The 16,588-nt window shown below is 38.8% G+C and overlaps 1 protein-coding gene across 1 annotated transcript in view; it reads left to right on the top strand.

The window, feature by feature from the left end:
- The window catches only part of MACROD2 (mono-ADP ribosylhydrolase 2), a 1,996,248-nt gene that overhangs the window by 172,745 nt on the left and 1,806,915 nt on the right, over positions 1-16,588 (top strand). The gene's annotated exons all lie outside the window — the stretch shown is intronic.

Here is a 16,588-nt window from a genome sequence, read left to right as displayed (position 1 = left end):
TGCTGACCTCAAATATAATTGTGTTTATTTATACATCTTGAAGCCCAAAGAGGTTTCTTTTGTTTCATCATAATGTAAGTTGGTTTTATTTCTCTCTTCTTTTTAGTAAAAAAGCACAGCAATGTTTGACCCTTGTTTGTTACTGAAACTTATCTTCAGGGAGAAAGTAACTTTGAAAATGAGTTACCATAAATAGAATACAAACAACCTTTTTGCTTCTATAAAATAAATGGTTCCCTTCAGGAACTATTGATTCCAGTCTGTTAATACTACAAACCTAACTAAAATAGACATTATCTGTACTGTATGGGGGTGAGTGACAAGGGTTCTGCACTTAGAGCTTTTGCTAAAAACTTGGCAGGCAGCCAGCTGGGAGCACTGTTAGAGACTTTTAAGAAGTTGGAATCTGTAGAGTGTCTCAAGAAGAAAAGCTTTTAGTTTAGACAGTTGTATAGTTAACAATTATTAGCTCCAGAGAACTAATAATTAGCTCTATTCAATTAAATCAGTTTCTAGCTTTACACCCGAATAGATAGCTTACATAGCCAAAATGCGCTGTAAACTCAACTTATGCTACACAATTCCTTAGCAAAATCTTTTTGTTTGTTTGTTTTCATTGTTCATGCTTTGGTGCAGTTCCCTTTGCTGGTTGGTTGATATGCACCATGTTCATGTCTTACTTTTTCACATAACCTTGTATCTTAAGCCTTTTCCATGTTCTTAATTTTGAATGACTGCATATATTTTTATAGTAATAATTGTGTACCAGATTGTGTATTTTACATATATTAATTTGTTTAATCTTTTAAAAAATGTTTTTATTAATTTGAGAGAGGGAGGAAGGGTGAGGGATAGAGAGATAGAAATATTGATGAGAGAGAAACAACATCTATCGGCTGCCTCCTGCACACCCCCTACTGGATATCAAGTCTGCAACCCAGGCATGTGCCCTAATTGGGAATTGAACCAGTGACCTCTTGACACTCTGGCTGGCTACACTGACTGGGCTAATTTGTTTAATCTTTAAAACAACTTTATGATGTGTGTATTATTATCCTCACTTAAAAATGTGATACAAAAACTGAGAGACAGAGAAGGCAAGTGGACTGTTGAAGGTTCCAATGCCAGTACATGACAGAGTACTGAATATGCCATGGCTTGCATAACCATTTCCTTTTTATTCACCCACTAGAGGCCTGGTGCACGAATTCATGCACGGGTGGGGTCCAGCTGGCCTGCCCCGATTGGAGCCGATTGGGCTGGGCTGGGTGGGGAAAGGGGATACAGGAGGTTGGCGGGCTGGCCCTGCCCCCGATCAGGGTGGAGGGCGATTGGGATGGGGCCAGCTGGAAGGAGGGGCCACTGGTGGTTGGCCAGCCGGCCCCACCCCTTGGTCGAACTCCCAGTTGAACTCCTGGTCAAAGGGACAATTTGCATATTAGCCTTTTATTACATAGGATTCTTCGATATGTGGTTTCTTATAGTTTACTATTATAAATATCATAAGAGAAAACATGACTATGAAAGTATTTCCCTGCATAATAAAGGGTTTCTCCTTAGGTAGTTTCTTAAAAATAGAATTACTGATCAAAGTTAAACATATTTAAGGCTATTGAGACACATTATTACCTTAATAGCTTTCCTAAAAACCATTGCATTTCTGTAATAATTTATGTGCATGGTTCAGAAAATCATTGCCATCTCTTGATATTTTATTTAGATGTCTTTGCTAATTTGATAGCCAAATATGGATTTTTCACTTTTGTTTTAATTTGCTTGTGTCTTTTATTTGAATTCCCTCCTTTGTAAATTAATTATTCATGCCTTGTTGCCTGTTTTTTCTTCTTCTTCTTCTTCTTCTTCTTCTTCTTCCTCTTCTTCTTCTTCTTCTTCTTCTTCTTCTTCTTCTTCTTCTTCTTCTTCTTCCTCTTCTTCTTCTCCTCCTCCTCCTGCTCCCTCCTCCTCCTCCTCCTCCTTCTTCTTCTTCTTCTTCTTCTTCTTCTTCTTCTCCTTCTTCTTCTTCTTCTTCTCCTTCTTCTTCTTCTTCTTCTTCTTCTTCTTCTTCTTCTTCTTCTTCTTCTTCTTCTTCTTCTTCTTCTTCCTCCTCCTCCTCCTCCTCCTCCTCCTCCTCCTCCTCCTCCTCCTCCTCCTCCTCCTCCTCCTCCTCCTCCTCCTCCTCCTCCTCCTCCTCCTTCTTCTTCTTCTTCTTCTTCTTCTTCTTCTTCTTCTTCTTCTTCTTCTTCTTCTTCTTCAAGTTCCAGGTTTATTCTTATATCTTTGTATATGTTCTTTACCCAAGAACCTTTCTTTTACTTGCTGGGAATGCTTTTGAGCATTCCCTTTTACCTATGAGGTATGTTTTGTGTGTTGGTCTGTGCTTATATGTATTTATTGAGGTATAATTGACATAAGGTGTTTTTGTTTTTAAACACAATTTTTCCTCCTTTGTGACTGCTTCTGTTTATAAAGGCCTTCTATTTCTAAAATAAATGTTACTTTTTTTCCTATGGGTTTTTCCCATTTGTGTTTAATTTTAATCAATCTAGAATTTATTTTTTTACAGTGTTAAGTATGTATCAGAATTACAAGGTGGTAGAAAATAAATAACTGTAGTTTCATTCTTCTCTTTCAGTGCATTTATTAAAATTTGGAAGAAAAGCCTTGGATACTCTATAAACTACACAATTAAATTCTTAAGTAGTATTTTAAAGATTACTTTCTCAAAACAGAAATTTGGAATTTGATTATTGTCCTTTTATCAATAAATGCACATTTTTTGTATTTTAAATATTTTATTTGTAATATTTTTGTCTTTTGCTTTTATAAACAAATCTAACAAAGAGAAAAATGCTATAACTAATTAGATGTATACTCTAGACTTTATTTTGAAAAAAGCAGAAATGAAAACACTCAGACAAAAGGTAGAGATAATAAAAAATCAGGAACAGGAATGAATAGAAATGTAGGCCATGGCATTGTTTACTTGTCTTGAGCCCATAGGAAACCTTGTTAAGTGGTCTCAGTATTATTTCCTGCTTTGTCTGTAGATACCTCTGGGATTCTTCAAGGTGATACTTCAGGTAGTGACTACCATTCAATTCATGTTGCAAGAACTGAGCCAATTTGCCATCCCAGTCTAGGAGAAAAATAGTTCAAAATAATATAATTTTGAGAAGCCTGTCTCTGTGCTATAAATAAATAAATAAATAAATAAATAAATAAATAATATATATAAAAGCCTAAGTGACCGTTAGGACCAAACGACCAGAACAAACCAGAATGACTGGTCGACCAGTCGCTGTGATGTGCACTGATCACCAGAGGGCAGATGCTCAACGCAGGAGCTGCTCCCTGGTGGTCATTGTGCTCCCACAGCCAACCTTCCGTGGCCCCTCTCCTTGGTTGGCCAACCTCCCACAGCCCCTCTCCCCCATGCCAGCCAACCTCCTGTGCTCCGCCCCCCCCTGCCTGGTCACCAGCCAACCTCCATGGCCCCTCCCCCAGGCCCTGATGGGGGAGTGGCTGGCAGGCCAACCTCCCACAGTCCCTCTCCCTGGCTAGCTGCCCGCCCCCCCACATGGCCCTGATTGCTGGCCAGACCGAGGGACCCCAGCCATGCACGAATTCGTGCACCGGGCCTCTAGTCTATTAATCAAAACCCTTGGATCTAACAGCTAAACATATATGAAGTCTTCTAATTTTTATATTATTCAGCCCATATTTTTCTATTTTACCCATTAGGATAACTTGAGAGATGTTATATAATGCCTTGTTAAAATCTAGGTCACAATGTCTCTAGGAGTAACTAGGTCTATTAGTTTAGTAAACCACCTCAAAAGGTAATCTGGTTGATCGAGAGCACTGATTCTCCATCAACAGCAATTTTGTTCCCATAGAGGACATTTGGCAATGTCTTGTGGCAGGGTGGGAAGGGTGTGCACTGCTGGCATCCAATGGATAGATACTAGGAATTTTGCAGCCTCCTACAATACAGAATTATCCAATGCAAAAGGCAAATCTGCTGCATTGAGAAATTCTTGTCTAGAGCACTGGTTCTTGACTGGGAACTTGTTAGAAATGCAAATCACAATGCTTCACTTCCCACCTAATGAAAGAGAAACTCCAGGCGTGAGGCTCAGCAATTTGACTTTTAATAAGCCCTTTGAGTGATTTTGATCTTCTTAAAGTTTGAAGATCAATTGTGAGCCATTTTGGCATATAAGAACATTCAAGAAATATTTATTGAGTATCAGGTTTATGCCAGGAACCAGCCTCTCTAAATACTCAAAAAACAGCTTTTTCACAGTTTGCTTTTATCATCTTACCTGAATGAATCTTGTTTCTTTTTGTAGTTCTCAATTTTTTCTGTTGTCTTAATTCTGTTTGACACATGTTTGTTGAATTGTAGTCCATTGAATTGATAGCTGAACTTTTTCTTCCCATAATCTCCTTGTAGATATTCTTACAGTCTTTTTTTTTTTTTAATCAATGACTTGGTTGAAGATGTAGTTTTCATATTTATCTTCTTGTCCCCCCACATCCCCATCAGCCACACAAAGATGGTAGGGATTGGATGATAGAGAAAATTCCTTATTCTTTATAGACCAACAATTACAAGGTCATAGTTGTAAGTTCCTAAATTCATATTATACCCACATTACCAAGAAATCCTTCCTTGGTAATCCAAATTAAGAACTACTCAGTTCTTACTAACTGAGTAGATTGTATGGCAGGAAGAGATTTCCAATATTTGTTTATTTGAATCAAAGACATCTCCTGAGTAACTTAGAAGAATGGTGATATTAGAGAGAGGGAACTATAAAGGCAATGTGGGCAATATATTACATTATTTTGTATTTTGTGATTATCAGATACTGATAAACTCTGAAATAGAAATATTCATAAGTTGGAATCAGGAAGAGAGAATAGAATCCAAAGCACAGATAGAAGTCACTTCTTACCTAACAAGAGGAAGAAGAAAGGGAAGGTGATATACCATTGTCATGGAAGTAGGCAGAAATTATAGGAGCTTTAAGAGAATGGTTTCAGTTGTCTCTGTGATAACTTTGGCCCATCACTACTTGCTACAATTGCTAATGTTCCCTTAACTCACAGGACTATTCTTATGGGGAATTCCCTATGAAAACTTGATTAAGGATAAAAAATTACAGATGATTCTGAAAGCTATTTAGGTATGAACCAGAAATCAAGTGCATCAGTATTGCAGCCCTATCTTTAATGGCAGTAAAGAATGTTGAAGAAGAAAGACTCTCAGGGTGTATAACTTCAGGCAGTACATCTCATTGTCCACTTAGCATGGAAAGAGAGGTACCCTGAGGTCACGCTCTGTTCTGATTTCGGGAGTAATAATGGTGGGTGTTTCCCAGAGGTTTGGATTACTTCACTAAATAAAGACCTCATCAGGTAGTGTTTTGAACATGAGGTACATTCCATGAACCTAAATGCAAGGTACATGGAAAGGATATTGGAGGAAGGAATTCCCAAATACCAGCTAAGGCAGAAATAAGTCCTTAGTTTTATTTGTACTTTTTTTTTTATCACTAATAGAGAACAATAATTATTTTTCCTTTAAAATAGGAGTTATAAATATTAAAATGAAAACAATTTCTGTGTTTTGACAATTGATATGGTATGTAGTTATAACTGTTATACCAAATTTTTGGACTGGAACCCGGATTCTTTGTCCACAGGAATCGAAGAATGAATCCACAGACAGAAAGTGGTATAGCAAAGGTGGAGATTTATTGAAGAACTAGTACAGACTTCCACGTGAGGAGAGGGAAAGAGTCCCACAAAACGGACTCCCATGAAGGGAGGGGGAAGAGTCCCACTGGGTTCCTCTTACCAAAGGCTTATAAAGGCTGCAGATCCTGGTGTCTTGATACCCCTCTGATTGGTTACTATTCCCTTAGACTGGTAGCTATGGTTACTCTTGGGCTCAAAGGTAGAACCTCACATGGGACATGTGAGGTTCTTCCCCCACTCCTTCCTTATTGTTTTCCTATTCCCTTGTTTTATGTAAATATACCTGTTGCTGCCTCCCTTGTCTTATGGAAATGTAACTGCACCTGCCTTCCTTGTGTTATGGAAATGTACCTTCTCCCATCTGTGGCCTGTGTTTTTTTCCCATGGACCCTAATTCTAAAAAATTCCCTAAGCCTTCCTGTGTCCCCCTAAAATTCCCATTTCAACTGAAGTAGGGGAATTCTGGATACTTCTGGAGATATTGGACTTGAAGAAGAGTACTAGTATATCCATGATATCAATCTTGGTTTTAGTTGCTGAAAGTGACTTTAGTTCAACTCCCTTTGGGGGAGGGGAGTGATTACATTGCCCTTATAATTGGATAATTGGATTATAGCAATTACAGGAAGTAGGGTATACAGGAAGTAGGGAGTATTCCAATATGTTTTGGGGACCTGGTTTGAATGTTGTGGGTATCTTTTTGGGGATAGTGCTAAGCACATTGCCATTTTCTTTCCCTGTGGCTTTCCCCCAAAATCCAGGGTGGGAGTTCTATTTGTCATGTTTTTGCCATGTTGCCTTGGCTCTGTTGCTACAATTGAACTACCAGAAGTTGACAAGGGATCGAAGCTGGGCTACTCAGATTCTCTTATGGAAATTTGAAATTTGGAACCTTGTGGTTGATAGGGCTGAGTCATACCAATGTTTCTGGTTTCCCAAAAGTGTTGTTCTCTTTCTTCAGTTCCATTGAGACTACTACCTAGTGTTCTTTCAATAACCCCCCTTTTATGTTTATATTGATTAGAGTTGGTTTTCTGTTTGTTTGTTTATTTTTTTCAAGAGTCTTAACTTATCTTGGTTATATAAGTAGATGGTCTGAATCTCAAAAAGGGTTCAGCACTTGAATTATGACAATAGACCAAAGATCTAGACATGGCAGTGAGGAACAAGGAACATGTTAACCCCTTCTCCCAAAAGTGGAAAAGAAGATGCCTTTTATTAGAGAGAGCTGGGAAGGACATGGCTTGTTTTGCAAAAGACTGTTTCCAGGTAATAAAAGGAGGTAAAGCAGTGTCAGAGCCTAAAGCTGGCAATGTTACTTAGGTTCTCAGAGAGATTTAGGATTCCTCTAGAGCAGTGGTCGGCAAACTCATTAGTCAACAGAGCCAAATATCAACAGCACAACGATTGAAATTTCTTTTGAGAGCCAAATTTTTTAAACTTAAACTTCTTCTAATGCCACTTCTTCAAAATAGACTTGCCCAGGTCGTGGTATTTTGTGGAAGAGCCACACTCAAGGGGCCAAAGAGCCGCATGTGGCTCGCAAGCCGCAGTTTGCCAACCACGGCTCTAGAGGAATAGAGAAGGGATTCTATAGCAGATGTTCAATAAATACTTGTTGACTATGGAAACAAATAAATACAGGAGAATGATCCCTTCTCATTACACCCTCAGTGCCACCATTGACCTGGACTTATCAAATTATAGCTCACTCCCATAGCCACTTTCCCAGGGTAACAGTGCCAGCGCTGCCTGGGGCTGTGTTCTCTTCCCTATGAATTTGCCATTTGGAAGCACTGAAGAGTCAGACTAGAGGCAGTACCAGGAAGCTAGTGACTGGGGTAGTGTCAAGGTTAGAACCCAGAGATAGAGGTGAGGGAAGAAATCAATATTGGCATCCAAGGAGAGAGAAAGTTGGAGTCTATATGCCTTATTCATAGGGACTTTCAATACCCTTATTACTGGGCAGGAGTCAAGCCCATGCCATGGGCAACCTAAAGAGAAGAAAGCAGATAAATAGGCTTGCCTGACTGAAAGTAGGATGGAAGGATGGAGCTTTTAAAGCATGTGCTGGAAAGAACATGCACACTAACTGAAGCTTAGCAAATTGTTCTCTTGGTAGCTTTTGAATTTAAAATTACTCCATTGCGGGAGAAACCAAGATAGCGGCATAGGTAAACACCTAAACTGCTGCCTCGCATAACAATTTCAAAACTACTACTAAAAGACAAAATGAACATCATCCAGAACCACAGGAAGGCTGGCTGAGTTGAAATTCTACAACTAGAAGGAAAGAGAAAAGCACAATGAGACTCAGAGGAGCTGTGGAAGGCAGAGGTACCGAGGCGCACGCACGCGCGGAGAGGGCTGGCAACTGAGTACGCGGCTGGCTTTCTCAACCAGGAGGGAGACAAAAACTCCCGACTGCTCTGAACTCCAGTTCCGGGTGAGACTCTGGGGACCCAGACTCATTTGGGGAGAAACTGGACTGTCTGGCAGCGGGCAGAACTCGAGGGCAGCTTTCTCTCAGGGGTGCTTGCAGTGATTACCGTGGGACACTGAGACCTAGGGACCTCTTAGGGCAGGGCTGACAGGAAGCCATTGGTGTCTGCTCCACCCAGAGACACCACCCCATCCAAGCTGAGCACAGAGGCTTTTGCAAGTCTTGTCTCATAAGGGTGTCTCCAGTACAGAAGTTCTCCCAGCGTAGACACAGCTGATCCTCACAGCCAATTGGCCTGGAGGTCAATTCCTCCCAGCGATACCAACAACAATCAAGGCTTAACTACAACAAGACTCTGCACACAGCCCACAAAGGGGTGCACCAAGAGTGTCCACCTCAGGTAACTGGGGAGGCTGAGCCACTGGGCCCTATAGGACACCTAGCACACAAAGCCACTCTTTCAACTCAGGGAAGCAGCCAAAATGCGGAGACAAAGAAACAGGTCACAAATGAAAGAAATGGAGGAAAGCAAATGACTGGATATAGAGTTCAAAACCACGGTTATAAGGTTTTCCAGAATTTTCTAGAAAAGGCCGATAAATTTAGTGAGACCCTTGAGGATATGAAAAAGGACCAACTAGAAATTAAGCATACACTGACTGAAATAAAAAAAATAATATACAGAGATCCAACAGCAGACTAAAGGATCTCAAGAATCAAGTCAAAGATTTAAAATACAAAGAAGTAAAAAACATCCAACCAGAAAGGCAAAAAGAAAAAAGAATCCAAAAATATGAAGATAGTGTAAGAAGCCTCTGGGACAACTTCAAGCGTACTAACATCCAAATTATGGGGGTGCCAGAAGAAGAGAGCAAGATACTGAAAACCTATTTGAAGAAATAATGACCGAAAACTTCCCCCACCTGGTGAAAGAAATAGACTTACCAGTCCAGGAAACACAGAGAACCTCAAACAAAAGGAATTCAAAGAGGACCACACCAAGACACATCATAATTAAAATGCCAAGAGCAAAAGACAAAGAGAGAATATTAAAAGCAGCAAGAGAAAAACAGTTAGTTACCTACAAGGGAGCACCCATACGATTGTCAGCTGATTTCTCAACAGAAACTATGCAGGCCAGATGCGAGTGGCAAGAAATATTCAAAATGATGAATAGCAAGAATCTACAACCAAGATTACTCTACCCAGCAAAGCTATCATTCAGAATTGAAGATCAGATAAAGAGCTTCACAGATAAGAAAAAGCTAAAGGAGTTCATCACCACCAAACCAGTATTATATGAAATGCTGAAAGGTATTCTCTAAGAAGAGGAAGAAGAAGAAAAAGGTAAAGATAAAAATTATGAACAACAAATACATTTCTATCAACAAGTGAATCTAAAAATTAAGTGAATAAAAAATCTGAGGAACAGAATAAACTGGTGAATATAATAGAATCAGGGGCATAGAAAGGGAGTGGACTGACAATTCTTGGCAGGAAAGCGGTGTGGGGGGTGCGGGAAGAGACTGGACAAAAATCGTACACCTATGGATGAGGACGGAGGGTGGGATGGGAACCAGGTGGAGGGGAGCTATGAGGGGAAAAAAGAGGAACAATTGTAATAATCTGAACAATAAAGATTTATTAAAAAAAATAAAAAAGAAATTAAAGGTAAAAACAATAAAAAAATAAAATTACTCCATTGCAATATTGGTATTATCAGTGGAGATATTGAAAAAAAATAAGATTATTCACACTTATATTTATTTTATTTTTTATCTACTTGCAATGATTGAAATTGGAATATAATTAAATTTTAACGTGTACAAAATGCAATTAAAATCAAACCTGTGCCCAATAAGACCGGTAATAGTGAAACTCAGTCAATGAAAAGAAGTTTTAAACTTTGATGCATCTTGAGGCCTATGAAATATAAAAATGATTTTTAGATGGCTGGTTGACTGGTGACTCTGTGAACTATAGGAACACATTAACTCTGAGGACAGCGCATCTTGTATGGAAAGGCAAATGCTTGTGATTATATGGCTAGCCAAGACCTTATGCAATGAGATTTTTAAACTACAAGCCAAGTGCTTCTCTTTCAAGGTTTATTAATACTATGGAGTGCACTTTACATCCATACCAATGTTCATGGTTTTATAAGATGAGGAATTACACAGAAAATAAGGTAAACATGTAAATTGTGGAATTCTTTATAACTCTAGTATTATAGGGAAAATAATGAGTCAGGGTAGAGAGTAGTTAGCCACTGAGGTGTTAGAGTCAGAACTGGGCTTTGTGTCTTTGGATAAGTTATTTTATCTTTATCTACCTCTGTTCTCATCTGTGAAATTATCTCTGTAATAACCATAAACAAAGGGTCTGAAAATAAAAATTTTTTATGATAACTCATTTAAGGCAGCAAAACCTGATGTGAAATAAAAAGAAGTTATAGTCTTTATCCCATTTTGTCTCCTTCTTTGTGCATTTAGTGGCAGAAATATTAATATATTTGATTAAGGTTGGCTGCTCAAACTCCACTCAGGGTGAATGCTGGGTAGATTCCATTTATTGCTCCACATTCACTCTCCAACTTTCTCTACCTAGCTACGTGCAGGGACATCTGACCTACTTTCTAATTCCTTCCGGTCTGTTTTCCCATTCGATTTGACCAATGGAAATAATTTTTAGGAGCCTGGAGAAAGGAAGCGGAATAAGGAACGTATTTAATTCCCCTAGCTTCCTCCACAATGGGTTGCCATAGCATGTCTCTAGATAGCAGGTTTCAGCTCCTGAAAGGTTACCCACTTTCCACAAGCCTTTCAGTCTCCAGCTCCCAGTAGCTGGCCCTTCCTGTACCCCTCTGGCCTAAAGGTGGTAATCCCCACAGTACTAGCCCCAGATTACCAACTATCCCGTGGTTTCTCTACACCTTGCCCACACCTTGGTAAATAGTGCCTTTATTAACTTTTCCTTAAATTGTCCTAATTTGGATGTTACCTATTTCCTGCTGGGACCCTGAAAGATGCAGAATGTCATTTTATTTATGAAATATGTACTGAATTACTTACTTGCTAAACACACACACACACACACACACACACACACACACACACACACACACGCACGCACACACACACTAAATTCTACAACACATCTGGCCTCAAGGGTTTTGGATATCAATATTAGCACAGGAGTTTTACCATGTTTTGTCAATTGTTACTTTGTTCAAAAGATCCTGTTGATTTTCAGTTAAACTCAGAACATTTAAGTGATCTAGAGATAGTGCCACCAACAGCTCAGTACTAACAAAAATAAAAATTGCCACCAAGCTACCAGTTTAAATAAATCCCTCAAGGTGGGTATAATATTTGAACAGTAGTTTCACAATGATAATAAACTTGCCTTTGTTACTTAAGAGGAAAAAAAAAGATGCAGCAAGATTAGATCTCAAATCCACTTGATTACTTTTTCACTACAGGCCTTAGCAGGGGTGCCCAGCTGGTGGGAATAACATAATTTTCAGTTTCTTCACCTTTACTCAGTACTTCAACAAGAATAAGTTCAACCCTCCAGCTTTTTAATATTTGCTTGTGTATGACTGTATTTTAGAGGTAGTTCTTGGGTGGTGGAGACAACAAAATTTACAGTAAGTGAGGCTAGCTTTGGGTTTCAGTTTTATTATACTACTTGACTCACTTTGAATTTATAACTTAATTTCTTTAGTCCTTTTCTTAAAAATGGAGGTAAAAATACATATTTTTCAGGATCCTGAGAATTAAATAGAATAACTATATTAATCGTATATCATGGAGCTGGGCTGACAGTAAGAGCGTGAGTGTTTTTCTCAAGCCTGAAACAGTTGTGAACATAACCACTCACTAAGTACAGTGTGTCCCTGAGACTGACCAGTGGCTGCAGCTGTGTCACTGCTGCCATCGCATTTGAACTCCTCATGGACTGACCAGAGCCTCCAGGTCCTACGTGTGCAAACTGTGACCCACTTGGGGCTGTCACCAGCACACATCACTGCAAGGACAGCACAAGTGTGGAGTGGTGCATGTCAAGTACCACTTTGTCGGAGAAGTAAGGAGCTCAGCAGCCTGAGTGCTTCCTTATTTGTTTGTAGCCACACACTTAGTTTTTACTTCCATTAATTCACAAATGTTATATTTATCACTTTAATGTTTAATATAGTGTTAATAAATGTGAATCAACATTTTTAGTTTATAAAAATATACCATGCAGCCATGATATTTTTATATCTTACCTTACTATAGTAAGCTTCATTCTTTTCTAATGAAATTTCCTAACTATTTTAAGCAAACAGTAGGTTAGCACAAAGTATTATATGCTATGAAACTACACAGTTGCTAGAGATGAGCCATATAGTTGAAGGAGCTTCTTGTGGCTAAAGAAAATGAAAGCCAAGGACACGGTTTCTAAGGGCTCTTAGTTGTTTCCTGGTACCAATACCGGAGAACATTTTCTTCTCAGGACCTCATAAAGTGTCCTACTACATTGAGAATTTTTGCAAGCAATTGTGGAAAGAAAAACAGAGCCTTCAGAAATAAACTTAAACTCAAACATAGGAAGCAGCTTTGTTGAATCAAATAATCCTGTGAAAGTTGGTATATCTTAATGGGATATAGCTTTCATGGTGATGATGAAATAACAAATAATTTTCATTGTGTCTATTTTTTTACTTTTTATAAAAATTAGTAATCAAGTCTCTGTGGATTGTGAGACCTGAAGAACAATATACCATAAAAAGTTTTCCTTTGGCTATAAAAATAAAATATTTTATTTAAAATATTGAAATCTATGATTATAATTATTAAGATAAAATGTTGATGTTTTTAAACTACATTAAAAGTTTTCTTTCTTTCTTTTTTTTTTACCATTAGTCTTCTCTTCAAATTAATATTTCAACTGAGAAGGCTGAAGGGATCAGATTAAAAGAACTCATTAATAAAAAGGAAGTACATTTAATGGATATATGATTACCATGTTGTTCAAAGAAAATTACATTGTACCTCCTACTAATTGCTATTTTGTGCTTCCAGTTGCCTTGCTTATCTTAAGATGGTTTTCGCTTTCGGGAAAATATTAAAGAAGAAAGATTTACATATATTATTTAAAATAGATTAAAGTTAAGGCATAAGTATCATTTAGTACTTGAAGAATGTGAGTTATTTGACTTTAAAACTTGTTAGTCTTCGTTACTTTTTGGAAGAATGTCACACAATTTGAGAAATTACTAAATCAATCATGATTCTGTCTCCTTTGTAGTAGCTATGTTTCATGTGGGACTTGAGGACTGCCCTCAGGCTAAAAAAAATAAAAAACAAAAGAACAAAACAGGGAAACTCCCTAGTTCTCTCCCCTTGTTCCAGTGTCAACTCTGCTTCCATTTTTCTTTGCTTGTGTTAAATTCTCCAGAGCTTTCAAACATTTTTTTAAAATGTTTTCTCCAGAGTTTATAATTGTTATCCATTGGCCATGCCAAAAATGGGTGTGATCATGTTACTGCCTAAACTTTTTAATATATATATTTTATTGATTTTTTACAGAGTGGAAGGGAGAGGGATAGAGAGTTAGAAACATCGATGAGAGAGAAACATCAATCAACTGCCTCCTGCACACCCCCTACTGAGGATGTGCCCTACTGAGGATGTGCCCGCAACCAAGGTACATGCCCTTGACCAGAATTGAACCTGGGACCCTTCAGTCTACAGGCCTACGCTCTATCCACTGAGCCAAACCAGTTAGGGCTCTGCCTAAACTTTTAAAAGCTTTTGAAATGAAGACATTTAATTTTTATTCTGAATTTAATCTACTATAATTTTAACTGTTTCCACCTGAGAAGTTATCTATCAGTGTTCCGATACTATTCCAATTCTTTTAGATGCTGTAAACATTGTCATTTTAGGGTATGTTTTGTTTTAGCTACCTAACAACAATACTAATTTTTCCATTCATTGCATCTTTTGATGGGAATGAAACTTTTCTTGTTGTTATACATTTATTTTCTTTGGTTATGATTGGAATTTTGAATGAGAGAGTCTTGATTCTAATCCAACTCTGCTGTGTAAACTTTTTTTCAGGTTCAATTTCCTCTCTTGTAAAACAGAATAACAACAATTCCTACCTTCCATTGTTATTTGAAATCTTTCATGTTAAGGGGCTAACATAGGTACTTGACAAACAGTAAGGGCTCTATAATGGGTGGGTATTATTGTTATACGCCAATTCTTGGTTTGGGGGAAGCAGATTTTTTACTCTATAGTTCAATATTTGGTTTCTGAAATAATTTGAGGAAACTTTTTGAGAACAGATTGGAGTTATCTTTGAATAATCAAATTAAGCCTTTGTATATCAATTCAGTATATCAATACAGTCTTCACGAATCACATGGGCTGAAAGTACCTGAATTTTAACCTCAGATATGTCTGGAAAAGATTTGTTGGTTATCTATTGTATGTCAGGTGGTGTGAGAAGCAAAGATGAAGAAGATAGTTCCCTATCCTTTGAAGCTCTTGTGTCATTGAGTGTTAGCTCTGGAGAGACCTCCTAGGGCCGTGGTCGGCAAACTGCGGCTCGAGAGCCACATGTGGCTCTTTGGCCCCTTGAGTGTGGCTCTTCCACAAAATAACACGGCCTGGGCGAGTCTATTTTGAAGAAGTGGCATTAGAAGAAGTTTAAGTTTAAAAAATTTGGCTCTCAAAAGAAATTTCAATCGTTGTACTGTTGATATTTGGTTCTGTTGACTAATGAGTTTGCCGACCACTGTCCAAGGGAACTGGGCTGTGTGGAATACGGAAGCAGTTGCTCCAAACTCTTGTTATTGGGATTACATTATATGTATACTAGAGGCCCAGTGCACGAAATTCATGCACAGGTGGGGTCTGGCCGGTGATCAGGGACTATCGGGGCCATCTCTCCCAATTCCAATTGGGGCCGGGCCGGCTGGGGCCTGCCGGCTGCCAGATGGGGCCTGTTGGGTGGGTTGGAGAGACCTCAGGAGGTTTGCCAGCCAGGAGGAGGGACAGGGGGAGGTTGGCTGGCCATGGGAGGTTGTCTGTGGGAGTGCACTGACCACCAGAGGGCAGCTCCTGCATTGAGCATCTGCCCCCTGGTGATCAGTGCACATCATAGTGACTGGTCGACCGTTCATTCTGGTCATTCGGTTGTAATGGTCGCTTAGGCTTTTATATATATAGATGAGCAAAATTGGCTCATGTGGCTGTGGAGGCTTGACAGGTCCATAATCTGCAGGGTGGGTCAAGAGACTGAAGATCTAGGGAAGCATTGCAGTTTTAGTCCAGAGGTGGTCTGCTGTCAGAATTTCTTCTTATTTCAGGGAGATCAGATGAGGTCCACCCACATTGTGGAAAGTAATCTGCTTTACTCAGTCTAATGACTTAAATGTTAAACTCATCTAAAACTACATTTATAAAAACATCTAGAATAATGTTTGATTAAATATGTGGAGATTGTGGCTTACTAACCACACAGGAAACTCTTCTTGGAGTTTGCCTGGACCCCATAGCAGATTCAACCTTAATATGGCCCTCTAACCCCTGTCTCTAAGCCTTCATCACTGACTGCTTCTGTCCTAACTTTGTTCATGACTGTGCTTCATGTCTACCTTGACTCCTGATACTACTGAGGCCTTGTGCTCATTGACCACACCATTAGCCTCAGTCTTGCCAGTATTTGTGTCCTGTGCAAATTTCTTCTTGGCCTCCTTCCATAACTCCATGCTCCTTCTTGATCCTAGCCTACTACATTCAGTCTTCTACACAGTTAACTAGGCCTGCAGATCCCTGACCAGAATTAGGGCACTAATAGCTCATAGGGGGCATTATTGTCCTAAAAGTTAATTGGGTTTGTATATTATCTAGACGTTACAGTGCTTTCTGGGATCTGTATTATAAATTTCAAATACTTTCTGTCTTTGCTAATAGTTTTCATGGAACATTATATCTCATTTGGCATATTTCTTTTTGCTTTTGTTTGAACTCATTTTTATAAGACTGCTCCTGGCTTCTTTGTTCTTTCATAAGGATTTTGTGAAGAGGAGTAATTATTAAATAGTCTGCCATTCTTTTACTAATTGAATGAGTGTGATATTTATGAGAGAAGACTAGCCCTCTTATTTTGCTCCATTAGGACTTCTATTCTCAGGGGCCTGTAGTTTTCAAATGCCACTCTTTAGAATAATTATCTGTAGAGGTGTTATCATGGTGCTTAGAACCTGTAAACTAGCCACCCTAACTGATATTATATTCCAGTGAGTGCTGTGCTCACTGCTTAGCATTTCAGATCGGATCTGGTTTTCTGGGATTAAATTCCAGATGTTATTTTACAGATTGC

The sequence above is a fragment of the Eptesicus fuscus genome, chromosome 12 (assembly GCF_027574615.1).
Source record: "Eptesicus fuscus isolate TK198812 chromosome 12, DD_ASM_mEF_20220401, whole genome shotgun sequence".
Taxonomy (NCBI): Eukaryota; Metazoa; Chordata; class Mammalia; order Chiroptera; family Vespertilionidae; genus Eptesicus; species Eptesicus fuscus.
This window is presented reverse-complemented; position numbering and strand designations above follow the sequence as displayed.